This window comes from Lampetra planeri, unplaced genomic scaffold (assembly GCF_965212315.1).
Source record: "Lampetra planeri unplaced genomic scaffold, kcLamPlan1.2.h2 scaffold_1415, whole genome shotgun sequence".
Classification (NCBI taxonomy): Eukaryota; Metazoa; Chordata; class Hyperoartia; order Petromyzontiformes; family Petromyzontidae; genus Lampetra; species Lampetra planeri.
Window position 1 is genome coordinate 15,410 of NW_027614136.1, and position 14,216 is coordinate 29,625.

The 14,216-nt window shown below is 42.2% G+C and overlaps 1 non-coding gene across 1 annotated transcript; it reads left to right on the plus strand.

The window, feature by feature from the left end:
* The first annotated feature begins 5,940 nt into the window (after nucleotides 1-5,940).
* TRNAP-CGG (transfer RNA proline (anticodon CGG)) lies at nucleotides 5,941-6,012 on the plus strand. Its single transcript has one exon. It is a non-coding gene; the product is annotated as a tRNA-Pro (tRNA).
* Nucleotides 6,013-14,216: the final 8,204 nt, after the last annotated feature.

Below are 14,216 nucleotides of genomic sequence, written 5' to 3' on the forward strand. Positions count from 1 at the left end.
GGGCGTTGATGTCCCCCAGAAGAACGATGGAGTCCCCAGTTGGAGCACCTTCCAGTACTCCTCCCAGGTCCTCCAAGAAGGCTGGGTACTCTGCACTGCATTCAGACAACATTTGTCTGAAGGTGCTCTGGATTTAGTTGGTAAAAGTGCCTGTCTAGCAAACGGGAGATCCTGTGTTTATACCCAGCAATGCCTCATTGTTATTCAGAGTTTTTTTATGGAAGCTGCAAACTTCATATAGCTTCATTTAGGATCTCGCACAGGGTTCTGCAAACTTTACTATCAAGAGAGCCATTTCTCCCTCATTCTGTGAAAGAGAGTCTGGAGCCATAACAAAAACTACATTTATAAACTTTTAAAAGTTGTAATCTTTTCTTAATCTGTCTTCCTAGTCATTCACCAGATGTCTTCATCTTAAAGGTTGCTGATGCATGAAAGACTTGATTAAACACATTTGTGTTAGATTGATCATTGCGTGTATGATGCCAAATGTTAAAACACATTGTGGTAAAACACATTCAAGATCAAGGGTGTCAAACTGTGGTCCTACAGGTTTTAGATGTCATCCTGCTCCTACGTCACCTGAATCAGTTTCTGTGAAGTTCTAGTGAGGCCCGGTAAAGCGCTGCTGATTTGAATATTTGAATCAGGCGTGTAAGAGCAGGGTGACATCTAAAACTTGCTGGACAGAGGCCTGGCAGGGACCAAAGAATGGTCCAAAATTCACACCATGGAATATAATGGGAGAAGCGAGAGGACCCTGTCCCTGTGCCCACGTGGTGGAGGGCCTGTTGCTCAGCCCGACCTTGTGGATCCTTTTCACACAGTTCTCATACGTAGAGAATCTTTCTGTCCACTCTGTGCAGGGTCAGTCTCTGCTTGCCCTTTGTTTTCAGGAGGGGCCTGGTCAGCTGTCCCAGCCCTGGGCTCAGGATCATCTCCGGGAAGGGGTCAGAAGGGTCCAGTGTGGTCCTTTTGGTCCAATAGTCCATCAGGAGATTCTTCTCCCTCTCTGAGAGTCTCTGGGCCCACAGCTCTGGATGCTCGACTGGACTGCAGCTGTATCATCTGTCAGTTTCTGTCTAGTAATTGGGACGATACACACAATACTGGTAGTTTGTGTGTTGTTGGTCTAGTGGTATGATTCTTGCTTAGGGTGCAAGAGGTCTTGGGTTCAATTCCCAGACAAGCCCTTTGTGTCAACACGGTTCTTTTTATGATTATTCTCTTCCCACTGACCTTTGTTGTGTTATTGCAGTCACAGTTGTTTTGTCAGATGCAGTGATTGGCTGAGCTGGGTCATTTCAATAAACACATGGCAGTGGAGTCTGTTGATGGCAGGATGGAACCCTGAGTGAGAGTCACTCTGTGAGGAGTGAGGTTCAGTTTCAAGATCTTGTCTGAGATCTATAGCTTGCTTTTTTTATTTTGGAAAAATAAGGAAAAAAACAAATCAGAGGGCATAGTCATACACTCACTGAGAATCAGAGCCTACAGTCTGTGTGTGCGCCTTGTCTGTCTGCCTGTGTGTGAGTGAGGACAAAAAAACAAGGAAGCGACAGTGCACGCTGTTCTCAACTCCGCCCCCGCCCCTCTCTGCCTGTGTCTCTCTTCCACTGCCCCTCTCTGTCTCTTTCTCTGAACAGGGAAAGAGAGAAAATGGCACAATTATTTTTCCCCCCTCCCGCGATCTTGGAGCCTCTGATCACCAAATAAAGTTGCTAGTTGCTTTTTCTCTCTCTCTCTCTACTCTTTCTTGCTAGGGGTGTCCAGAAAGTAGCTAAAAATAGCGACAAAGTCGCTAAGTTGGCAACACTGCTGTCTGTGGTCCAGGGTGTGAGAATTGGTAAAATTCTGTGAAATTTAACGGGTTAGATCGGTCCCGGAAGATTCTTTCACACCATAACTAGGTGGAGGAATGGGCAGGTCACTGTTTTTCCGGACATCTGATTGGCCACTGGGTGGTGCTGTTTACAGGATCAGATTCAATCCAGACAGTTATCCTGCTCCGGAGCAGGATAGTTTTTCAGAGTAAACTACCATGGAGACAGGTCTTGATTAAACGAAATACGGCTTCGTGTTACAGGCCCCTGGACTGGTGGAGCCTGTTGCAGGGCTGGCGCTGGCATATAGGACGGTTGCTATGTTATTGGTGGATACATACAAGGTGGTTGCTGTTCAGCTGCTTGTGGAGCTGTGTAGGGGCTGATGTTGGATGTGTGGGGTTGCTGGTATACTCTGGGGTGTTGCTGTAGTGACCACAGGGGCTTGGGTTGCTGTCATTTGCAGGTGCAGTCTTGGGCTCTTCAGATGTGACTGCTATTTTCTGGTATTTGACTTTGTCCTTTTTTTTTTGATATTTCTCCAATCTGGAGTTGGTCAGTTTATCAATTGTTTCTTACTTTGTGCTTCTCTGTCCAACTTTTACCCTGTGCATATGTTCACAAAGTGCAATATATGTTCAGAGTAGCGAGTCCATCCTATCTTCATCAATCCTACAACATTGTTCAGTTTGTTGCACACGCCTTTTGGTAGGGCGTTCCTCACATACATTTTGAACATTTTAAACATTCCATTCATTTCCTATTTCTTCTTTCAGTCTTCAGTCCTCCCGTGCATTCTTCAAAGACGTCCCCTCAGCAACTCCTGTGCTGGTCACAGTGATGTCAGAGGTGATTTTCTACAGCCTTACATCCTGTGATGGCCTGTGGACTAGTTGTTCACCTACCTGCAAGTCCACGTGTTTAGATGATGCTGTTCAAGGCCCACTACGTCCCCAGCCCTGAAGGCGACGTTTCAAGCCCTGAGGAGCCCGTGGACCTCCCCCATCAGCATTATCGTCTATGCGCTTCCTTCTGTAGTCAGTGACCGTCTATGTGTTTTTGTAGTGGCTGCCTGTCTGAATATGCTCCAGTTTGTGGTGACAAAGCAGTCCTGGACAGCCTCTGAAGACCCCTCTGGCCACACGCATATCTGCCTAGTAGCTGGTTTGGTGACATTAACTAGTGGCCTGTAAGCTGCCATTAGCATGACAGTTGTGTGGTCTGAGGCCCTGATGTGGGGTAGAGGGAAGGCTTTGTAAGCTCCTCTATGGGAAGTGTGGACATTCACCAGGATGTTGTTACCTCTTGTGGGGAAGTTGATGTGACCATGCGGGTTGGGAAACACGTTCTTGGGATTAATGTGGTTGAAATCCCAGACAGGATCAAGGCATCAGGGTTTGTTTGTTCTTGGGAACAGTTGGAACATGGAATCACAAACACTGACTGACACATGGACATTGTCTTATGCCCCCTCCTTTGTTGAGAGAGGGTTTTTCCACTTTAACAAAAATCACCTCTTTAAATATTCTCTCAAACCATCAGTCCTCCACTAGACCACCATCACCACACAGCGACACAAATTTGGCATGCAAGGGATGTGGGCAGTCTTGAAGTATTCGGCTGTCTTTACACTGCGGCTCTGTGTCATAAAGGGCTGACGTAGTGAGTTGAGTCCCACCAATCAACTGAGCAGCCCATTGTATGATTCTTACTCTACTTCCCTTAATCAAAGAGTTTGATCGAATACCTGTGGGATTTTAACGAAGGAGTTACAGACGAGGAGCGCTATGTGGGTGGCGAGGTAGGGGTGGTATAAAAACATGTGAGAGGATGGGGCAAGGCGATAAATATAGAGCAGCGGAGAAGTGTAGCAGATTTTTCGAAAACAAGGATCGTGCAGAGGGGCATCACCTTACCACACAGTTCAACATCGAGCTCCAAATAACCCAAACACATAGTTTGAGAGCTGTCTTTGTTTCTCCTCCCGTCTCCTCCTGTTCTCCCTTTCCTTCCCCCCATACAATCAATCCTCCAGTCCTGTCTCCCCCCTGTTGTATCGTTGTATATCGTGAGCCTAATAGTTAACTACGCTACATAGTTGCTACATAGCAGCCTAGGAAATTATGCTATTATACTAACGATATGTAATTTCAGACGGGTGATTGCTGACTGTAACAGTGCGGTAGCCTGTTACTCGGACCAGACGTGGGCTGCCGGGACACACACACACACACACACGGACACCATGCCAGGAGTTAGACTCAGCCTTTATTTTCTACCACACGGGCCGGAACATGTCTCTACCAGGACCCGGAGTCGCAGCATCTGCAACACACACACACACATAAGAGACTACCCAAGGCTTCAGGAGTTGCCAACTGAGGCCAAAGGTAATGGACAAGAACCAATAAGCGATTGGCAAACGATAACAGCGAACAGGACTTACCGGGTGCGGCGGCCACTTCCGGGTTGGGGGAGAAGACCCGACGGGAGCCACCGAGGGTCAATTATGCGAACGGCATAGACACGGACGGGTGGACTGGTGTGGGAAGAAGGGTGTAAGGCGGATGATATGGTTTGCAGTTTTTGGGTGTTTTATGTGTTAGTTCAGGGGTGCATGTGGTAATAGAGCATGTATGGTATTTATGATTAAGGGTGATGTATGTATCATTATTGTTATTATTATTATAGGAATAGGTAATTGATTGGGTGAATTTGGTTCAGTCCGGTAGCTTAAAAGCCAGAGGGAAAATTATGGCGAGTTAGTTGGGTTGGTGGAGAGCTACAGGGAACACCTGCGCTGAAAAGTTTAATTATTGATGGAAATGGTTGAAATTGACGGTGCAACGGTTAATTGAGTTGTTGGAGTTTTCTGTTTCTTTTTTGGTTTTCCTCTGTCTGGAAAATTTTCTTTTCGTCCAGACTGGAAAATAAACTGGAGGTACCTCTCAGCACCGTCTCGGCGTCCTGCATTGCAGGCCGCAAGGCCAACCTGACTACACTGACGCTCTGTGTATTCCGGTACATGTGACAATAAAGGCAATCCATTTCATTCTATTTTCATTCCACTCCGAGACCTTACAATGACCCACTGATTTGAATCAGATGTGCAAGAGCAGGCAGACCTTCAGGATAGGTGGCCCTAGAGGAATACTTTCTACACCCCGTGCAATAGCTGATTGGTCACCATAAATCACCCATGAGGTGTGTTTTTTTGTTGTATTTTTGCTTTTTTAAACAACAAATATGTTACTGCTCCATACAGGAATTCATAATTATATGGTAATTCTGGGCTGGTATCCATGGCTCGAGAAGACAACTATGTACTCCCACTGGACAGAATGTAAAACTGCTGGTTGGCTGGATCCCAGAACAAATGCAGCCTGTGCCTGCACTCCCAAAAGGATGAAGATGTGCATTTGTTTGTTCCATCCACTATCGTCCATATTCTTGTGAGATCTTCACACAACCTGATTCTCTGGGTCAATTTTTTTTTTTCACACTAACCGTAACGTACGTACACACACACACATTTGACAAAGCAAAACATATCTACATACATACATACACACACATATACAGCATATGTATAGGCATGCTTATACACAACCAAAGAAGAATGTTGCGCTGACCAGGCTTTTGAGCTTGAGTTATTAGTTGTGCATTTGTTTATTAGGGTGGCCCTCATAAACCCACAAGGAGAAGTGGAATCAGAGACATACCTAGGATAAGGATGTGTTCAAGCTTTTTGAGAGAGTTGACAAATGTATGTAGAGAGAATTTGGATAAGGGAAGAAAAATAAGTAATGTGATTACTAATCTGAGGTTTATTGTTCAAATCACAGTGAAACTATGAAAGTAGTTTCTTCCAGGTCAGAAAGGTCAGAAAGAACACTTATTGGAAAAAGTGGGCTCAGGATCATCTCCAGGAATGGGTCAGTGGGGTCGGGTGCAGTTCTTTTGGTCCATTAGTCTGTCAGAAGGTTCTTCTCCCTCTCTGAGAGTCTCTGGGCCCACAGCTCCAGGATCTTCTGGGACACTCGACCGGACTGCAGCCCCAGCATCTGTCAGTTTCTGTCTAGTAATTGTAACTATACAAATAACCTTCCAGAGTTGTGGCTTGTTGGTCTAGGGGTATGATTCTTGCTTCGGGTGCAAGAGGTCCTGGGTTCAATTCCCAGACAAGCCCTTAAAAATTGTTCACTATATTGTCAGTTCCACATGTAAGATGGGAGCATTCTGGCAATAGCAATGACCTACCCGTTCCTCCATCTAAGACAAGTTGTGGTGTGAAAGAATCTTCCGAGACCTGTTAAACCTCACTGAGTTTGATGGATTCTCACACCCTGGACAGACAGTATACATCACCTTAAGGTTCTTTGACACGGGCCACTTCCTTTACTCAGTGGGAGATGTGGGGCGACTCATCCGAAACACCGTCTGTCAGTGGTCCATCAAGTCTCCTGAGACCTCACTGATTTAAAAGATGATTTAATCGTCTTCACTTTCCAGATGTGATGGTCCTCCCTGCCACTGTACGGCACTGTGCCAGCAGACGTGTGTGCTGCTGCTGAGTGGCTGTACGCATCTGTTTTAGCAGGTGCCTGACCATGCCTCTTCCTTGGGTGAGGAGAGCGTGGTGGCTGCGAGCAGGGTTGGTGGGAACAGCGTGTGCTTCGATGTACTAACTTGGCCATAAAAGGTAAGGCACTTTGCCTGTGTGTCCTCGCCATGCAGGTGCACAGTCGGCATCATTTGCGCATTGGTGACATGAGGGTTGTGAGGGAACAGTTGGCCTTTGTGTGCAGCAGGACAGCTGGATTTGTGCGGGGGCCGGGTGTGGTCACTTCCTGTCTCCCTTGGTGAGTCGCCGTTGTTTCTCCGATGGCTTTATGCACAGCTCTCGACTCATAAAATGTATTGCCTCCCTTGCAAGGGTACAGCCATAGGCACATCGCGGTTATCGGCTTCAGAGTTGCGGGGTTCATCGCCATTTTCCAGCATTAACCTCTGCAGTCGGTGCGAGGCCAGTGTTGCCAACTCCCCAGCATCGGAAGTAGCTATTGGCCCGCCCAGATAGTAGCTAAAAGTCGCTAGACGAGGCGAGCGGTCCAATCCCGCGATTTTGGAGCCTCTGATCACCAAAAAAAGTCGCTAGATTTGTCGCTAATCGCTTTTGTCTAATTTTCTCACTAGGGGGGTCCAGAAAGTAGCTAAAAATAGCGACAAAGTAGCTAAGTTGGCATGCGCGAGGCGCTCTGTCTCCCGTCCATGCGCTGATGATTGTGATTGGTCTGCTGCCTCGGAGCACACCTCTTATACATGTGTGTTCACAGGTCTTGATGAGACAAAGATGGATTGAATTAGGGAGTTGATATCCAGCTTCGTGGTACCGATGATCCTGATCGCCATGATCTCGCTAAGTCAGATCAATGGAGTTGATCCAGGACTTATTAATCGAGCTTCGTGGTACAAGCCCCAGGTGTTGAGGTTGATTTCCCTTCACCCATGTATGAAGGTTCAGAGTAGATCCTGGTCATCATGTAACATTTCTTCCGCCTTTCTTCCCTGTAAACAACACAAATAACATTTCCTCATATTCATGTATTGAAAGTGAATATTGTGATTAAAATTAGTTACAGATAATATAATGTGGAGAACTTCAGTACAGATACTTAAAGGAAGTCTGTTCACCTGCATGAGCTACACAAAACTTTTCACTCACAATGTGTTGGACTTCATATTAAATATTAACTTTTCATTTAGTTTTACTTAGATCCATGTATATACTCATGAATATGAGGGAAAATGTGTTTGGAAGTGTATTCCTTGCAGTGCCTTCAAGTTATACAGTACTTGTCACTTTTGAGCTCAGCTCGCTCTGAAAAGTCCATTTTCTCAATTGCATTACACAGTGCTGTCATATGTGGATAAAAGTAATGGAAAGGTCAAATCTGACTAAGATCCATGTATGTACTCATGAATATGAGGGAAAATGTGTTTGGGAGTGTATTCCTTGCACTGCCTTCAATTTATACAGTACTTGTCACTTTTGAGCTCAGCTCGCTCTGAAAAGTCCATTTTCTCAATTGCATTACACAGTGCTGTCATATGTGGATAAAAGTAATGGGAAAGGTCAAATGTCACTTAGATCCATGTATATACTCGTGAATATGAGGGAAAATGTTTTTTTGAGTGTATTCCTTGCAGTGCTCTAAAGTTATAGAGTACTCTTCACTATTGAGCTCAGCTCGCTCTGAAAAGTCCATTTTCTCAATTGCATTACACAGTGCTGTCATATGTGGATAAAAGTAATGGAAAGGTCAAATCTGACTAAGATCCATGTATGTACTCATGAATATGAGGGAAAATGTGTTTGGGAGTGTATTCCTTGCAGTGCCTTCAAGTTAAACAGTACTTGTCACTTTTGAGCTCAGCTCGCTCTGAAAAGTCCATTTTCTCAATTGCATTACACAGTGCTGTCATATGTGGATAAAAGTAATGGAAAGGTCAAATCTGACTAAGATCCATGTATGTACTCATGAATATGAGGGAAAATGTGTTTGGGAGTGTATTCCTTGCACTGCCTTCAAGTTATACAGTACTTGTCACTTTTGAGCTCAGCTCGCTCTGAAAAGTCAATTTTCTCAATTGCATTACACAGTGCTGTCATATGTGGATAAAAGTAATGGGAAAGGTCAAATGTCACTTAGATCCATGTATATACTCGTGAATATGAGGGAAAATGTTTTTTTGAGTGTATTCCTTGCAGTGCTCTAAAGTTATAGAGTACTTGTCACTTTTGAGCTCAGCTCGCTCTGAAAAGTCCATTTTCTCAATTGCATTACACAGTGCTGTCATATGTTGATAAAAGTAATGGAAAGGTCAAATCTGACTAAGATCCATGTATATACTCATGAATATGAGGGAAAATGTGTTTGGAAGTGTATTCCTTGCAGTGCCTTCAAGTTATACAGTACTTGTCACTTTGAGCTCAGCTCGCTCTGAAAAGTCCATTTTCTCAATTGCATTACACAGTGCTGTCATATGTGGATAAAAGTAATGGAAAGGTCAAATCTGACTAAGATCCATGTATGTACTCATGAATATGAGGGAAAATGTGTTTGGGAGTGTATTCCTTGCAGTGCCTTCAAGTTATACAGTACTTGTCACTTTTGAGCTCAGCTCGCTCTGAAAAGTCCATTTTCTCAATTGCATTACACAGTGCTGTCATATGTGGATAAAAGTAATGGAAAGGTCAAATCTGACTAAGATCCATGTATATACTCATGAATATGAGGGAAAATGTGTTTTGGGAGTGTATTCCTTGCAGTGCTCTAAAGTTATACAGTACTTGTCACTTTTGAGCTCAGCTCGCTCTGAAAAGTCCATTTTCTCAATTGCATTACACAGTGCTGTCATATGTGGATAAAAGTAATGGAAAGGTCAAATGTGACTAAGATCCATGTATATACTCATGAATATGAGGGAAAATGATTTTGGGAGTGTATTCCTTGCAGTGCTCTAAAGTTATAGAGTACTTGTCACTTTTGAGCTCAGCTCGCTCTGAAAAGTCCATTTTCTCAATTGCATTACACAGTGCTGTCATATGTGGATAAAAGTAATGGAAAGGTCAAATCTGACTAAGATCCATGTATATACTCATGAATATGAGGGAAAATGTGTTTGGGAGTGTATTCCTTGCAGTTTTCTAAAGTTATACAGTACTTGTCACTTTTGAGCTCAGCTCGCTCTGAAAAGTCCATTTTCTCAATTGCATTACACAGTGCTGTCATATGTGGATAAAAGTAATGGAAAGGTCAAATCTGACTAAGATCCATGTATATACTCATGAATATGAGGGAAAATGTGTTTGGGGAGTGTATTCCTTGCAATGCTCTAAAGTTATAGAGTACTTGTCACTTTTGAGGTCAGCTCGCTCTGAAAAGTCCATTTTCTCAATTGCATTACACAGTGCTGTCATATGTGGATAAAAGTAATGGAAAGGTCAAATCTGACTAAGATCCATGTATGTACTCATGAATATGAGGGAAAATGTGTTTGGGAGTGTATTCCTTGCAGTGCTCTAAAGTTATAGAGCATTTGTCACTTTTGAGCTCAGCTCGCTCTGAAAAGTCCATTTTCTCAATTGCATTACACAGTGCTGTCATATGTGGATAAAAGTAATGGAAAGGTCAAATGTGACTAAGATCCATGTATATACTCATGAATATGAGGAAAATGTGTTTGGGAGTGTATTCCTTGCAGTGCCTTCAAGTTATACAGTACTTGTCACTTTTGAGCTCAGCTCGCTCTGAAAAGTCCATTTTCTCAATTGCATTACACAGTGCTGTCATATGTGGATAAAAGTAATGGAAAGGTCAAATCTGACTAAGATCCATGTATATACTCATGAATATGAGGGAAAATGTGTTTGGGAGTGTATTCCTTGCAGTGCTCTAAAGTGATAGAGCACTTGTCACTTTTGAGCTCAGCTCGCTCTGAAAAGTCCATTTTCTCAATTGCATTACACAGTGCTGTCATATGTGGATAAAAGTAATGGAAAGGTCAAATGTGACTTAGATCCATGTATATACTCATGAATATGAGGGAAAATGTGTTTGGGAGTGTATTCCTTGCAGTGCCTTCAAGTTATACAGTACTTGTCACTTTTGAGCTCAGCTCGCTCTGAAAAGTCCATTTTCTCAATTGCATTACACAGTGCTGTCATATGTGGATAAAAGTAATGGAAAGGTCAAATCTGACTAAGATCCATGTATATACTCATGAATATGAGGGAAAATGTGTTTGGGAGTGTATTACTTGCAGTGCTCTAAAGTTATAGAGTACTTGTCACTTTTGAGCTCAGCTCGCTCTGAAAAGTCCATTTTCTCAATTGCATTACACAGTGCTGTCATATGTGGATAAAAGTAATGGAAAGGTCAAATCTGACTAAGATCCATGTATATACTCATGAATATGAGGGAAAATGTGTTTGGGAGTGTATTCCTTGCAGTGCTCAAAAGTTATAGAGTACTTGTCACTTTTGAGCTCAGCTCGCTCTGAAAAGTCCATTTTCTCAATTGCATTACACAGTGCTGTCATATGTGGATAAAAGTAATGGAAAGGTCAAATGTGACTAAGATCCATGTATATACTCATGAATATGAGGGAAAATGTGTTTGGGAGTGTATTCCTTGCAGTGCCTTCAAGTAATACAGTACTTGTCACTTTTGAGCTCATCTAGCTCTGTAAAGTGCATTTTCTCAATTGCGTTACACAGTGCTGTCATATGTTGATAAAAGTAATGGGAAAGGTCAAATGTGACTAAGATCCATGTATATACTCATGAATATGAGGGAAAATGTGTTTGGGAGTGTATTCCTTGCAGTGCTCTAAAGTTATACAGTACTTGTCACTTTTGAGCTCAGCTCGCTCTGAAAAGTCCATTTTCTCAATTGCATTACACAGTGCTGTCATATGTGGATAAAAGTTATGGGAAAGGTCAAATGTGACTTAGATCCATGTATATACTCATGAATATGAGGGAAAATGTGTTTGGAAGTGTATTCCTTGCAGTGCTCTAAAGTTATAGAGTACTTGTCACTTTTGAGCTCATCTCGCTCTGAAAAGTCCATTTTCTCAATTGCATTACACAGTGCTGTCATATGTGGATAAAAGTAATGGAAAGGTCAAATCTGACTAAGATCCATGTATATACTCATGAATATGAGGGAAAATGTGTTTGGGAGTGTATTCCTTGCAGTGCTCTAAAGTGATAGAGCACTTGTCACTTTTGAGCTCAGCTCGCTCTGAAAAGTCCATTTTCTCAATTGCATTACACAGTGCTGTCATATGTGGATAAAAGTAATGGAAAGGTCAAATGTGACTTAGATCCATGTATGTACTCATGAATATGAGGGAAAATGTGTTTGGGAGTGTATTCCTTGCAGTGCCTTCAAGTTATACAGTACTTGTCACTTTTGAGCTCAGCTCGCTCTGAAAAGTCAATTTTCTCAATTGCATTACACAGTGCTGTCATATGTGGATAAAAGTAATGGAAAGGTCAAATGTGACTAAGATCCTGTATATACTCATGAATATGAGGGAAAATGTGTTTTGGGAGTGTATTCCTTGCAGTGCTCTAAAGTGATAGAGCACTTGTCACTTTTGAGCTCAGCTCGCTCTGAAAAGTCCATTTTCTCAATTGCATTACACAGTGCTGTCATATGTGGATAAAAGTAATGGAAAGGTCAAATGTGACTAAGATCCATGTATATACTCATGAATATGAGGGAAAATGTGTTTGGGAGTGTATTCCTTGCAGTGCCTTCAAGTTATACAGTACTTGTCACTTTTGAGCTCAGCTCGCTCTGAAAAGTCCATTTTCTCAATTGCATTACACAGTGCTGTCATATGTGGATAAAAGGGTAATGGGAAAGGTCAAATCTGACTAAGATCCATGTATATACTCATGAATATGAGGGAAAATGTGTTTGGGAGTGTATTCCTTGCAGTGCCTTCAAGTTATACAGTACTTGTCACTTTTGAGCTCATCTAGCTCTGTAAAGTTCATTTTCTCAATTGCGTTACACAGTGCTGTCATATGTTGATAAAAGTAATGGGAAAGGTCAAATGTGACTAAGATCCATGTATATACTCATGAATATGAGGGAAAATGTGTTTGGGAGTGTATTCCTTGCAGTGCTCTAAAGTTATACAGTACTTGTCACTTTTGAGCTCAGCTCGCTCTGAAAAGTCCATTTTCTCAATTGCATTACACAGTGCTGTCATATGTGGATAAAAGTTATGGGAAAGGTCAAATGTGACTTAGATCCATGTATATACTCATGAATATGAGGGAAAATGTGTTTGGAAGTGTATTCCTTGCAGTGCTCTAAAGTTATAGAGTACTTGTCACTTTTGAGCTCATCTCGCTCTGAAAAGTCCATTTTCTCAATTGCATTACACAGTGCTGTCATATGTGGATAAAAGTAATGGAAAGGTCAAATCTGACTAAGATCCATGTATATACTCATGAATATGAGGGAAAATGTGTTTGGGAGTCTATTCCTTGCAGTGCTCTAAAGTTATAGAGCACTTGTCACTTTTGAGCTCAGCTCGCTCTGAAAAGTCCATTTTCTCAATTGCATTACACAGTGCTGTCATATGTGGATAAAAGTAATGGAAAGGTCAAATCTGACTAAGATCCATGTATATACTCATGAATATGAGGGAAAATGTGTTTGGGAGTGTATTCCTTGCAGTGCTCTAAAGTTATAGAGCACTTGTCACTTTTGAGCTCAGCTCGCTCTGAAAAGTCTATTTTCTCAATTGCATTACACAGTGCTGTCATATGTGGATAAAAGTAATGGAAAGGTCAAATGTGACTAAGATCCATGTATATACTCATGAATATGAGGGAAAATGTGTTTGGGAGTGTATTCCTTGCAGTGCCTTCAAGTTATACAGTACTTGTCACTTTTGAGCTCATCTAGCTCTGAAAAGTCCATTTTCTCAATTGCATTACACAGTGCTGTCATATGTTGATAAAAGTAATGGGAAAGGTCAAATGTGACTAAGATCCATGTATATACTCATGAATATGAGGGAAAATGTGTTTGGGAGTGTATTCCTTGCAGTGCTCTAAAGTTATACAGTACTTGTCACTTTTGAGCTCAGCTCGCTCTGAAAAGTCCATTTTCTCAATTGCATTACACAGTGCTGTCATATGTGGATAAAAGTTATGGGAAAGGTCAAATGTGACTTAGATCCATGTATATACTCATGAATATGAGGGAAAATGTGTTTGGGAGTGTATTCCTTGCAGTGCTCTAAAGTTATAGAGTACTTGTCACTTTTGAGCTCATCTCGCTCTGAAAAGTCCATTTTCTCAATTGCATTACACAGTGCTGTCATATGTGGATAAAAGTAATGGGAAAGGTCAAATCTGACTAAGATCCATGTATATACTCATGAATATGAGGGAAAATGTGTTTGGGAGTGTATTCCTTGCAGTGCTCTAAAGTTATAGAGCACTTGTCACTTTTGAGCTCAGCTCGCTCTGAAAAGTCCATTTTCTCAATTGCATTACACAGTGCTGTCATATGTGGATAAAAGTAATGGAAAGGTCAAATCTGACTAAGATCCATGTATATACTCATGAATATGAGGGAAAATGTGTTTGGGAGTGTATTCCTTGCAGTGCTCTAAAGTTATAGAGCACTTGTCACTTTTGAGCTCAGCTCGCTCTGAAAAGTCCATTTTCTCAATTGCATTACACAGTGCTGTCATATGTGGATAAAAGTAATGGAAAGGTCAAATGTGACTAAGATCCATGTATATACTCATGAATATGAGGGAAAATGTGTTTGGGAGTGTATTCCTTGCAGT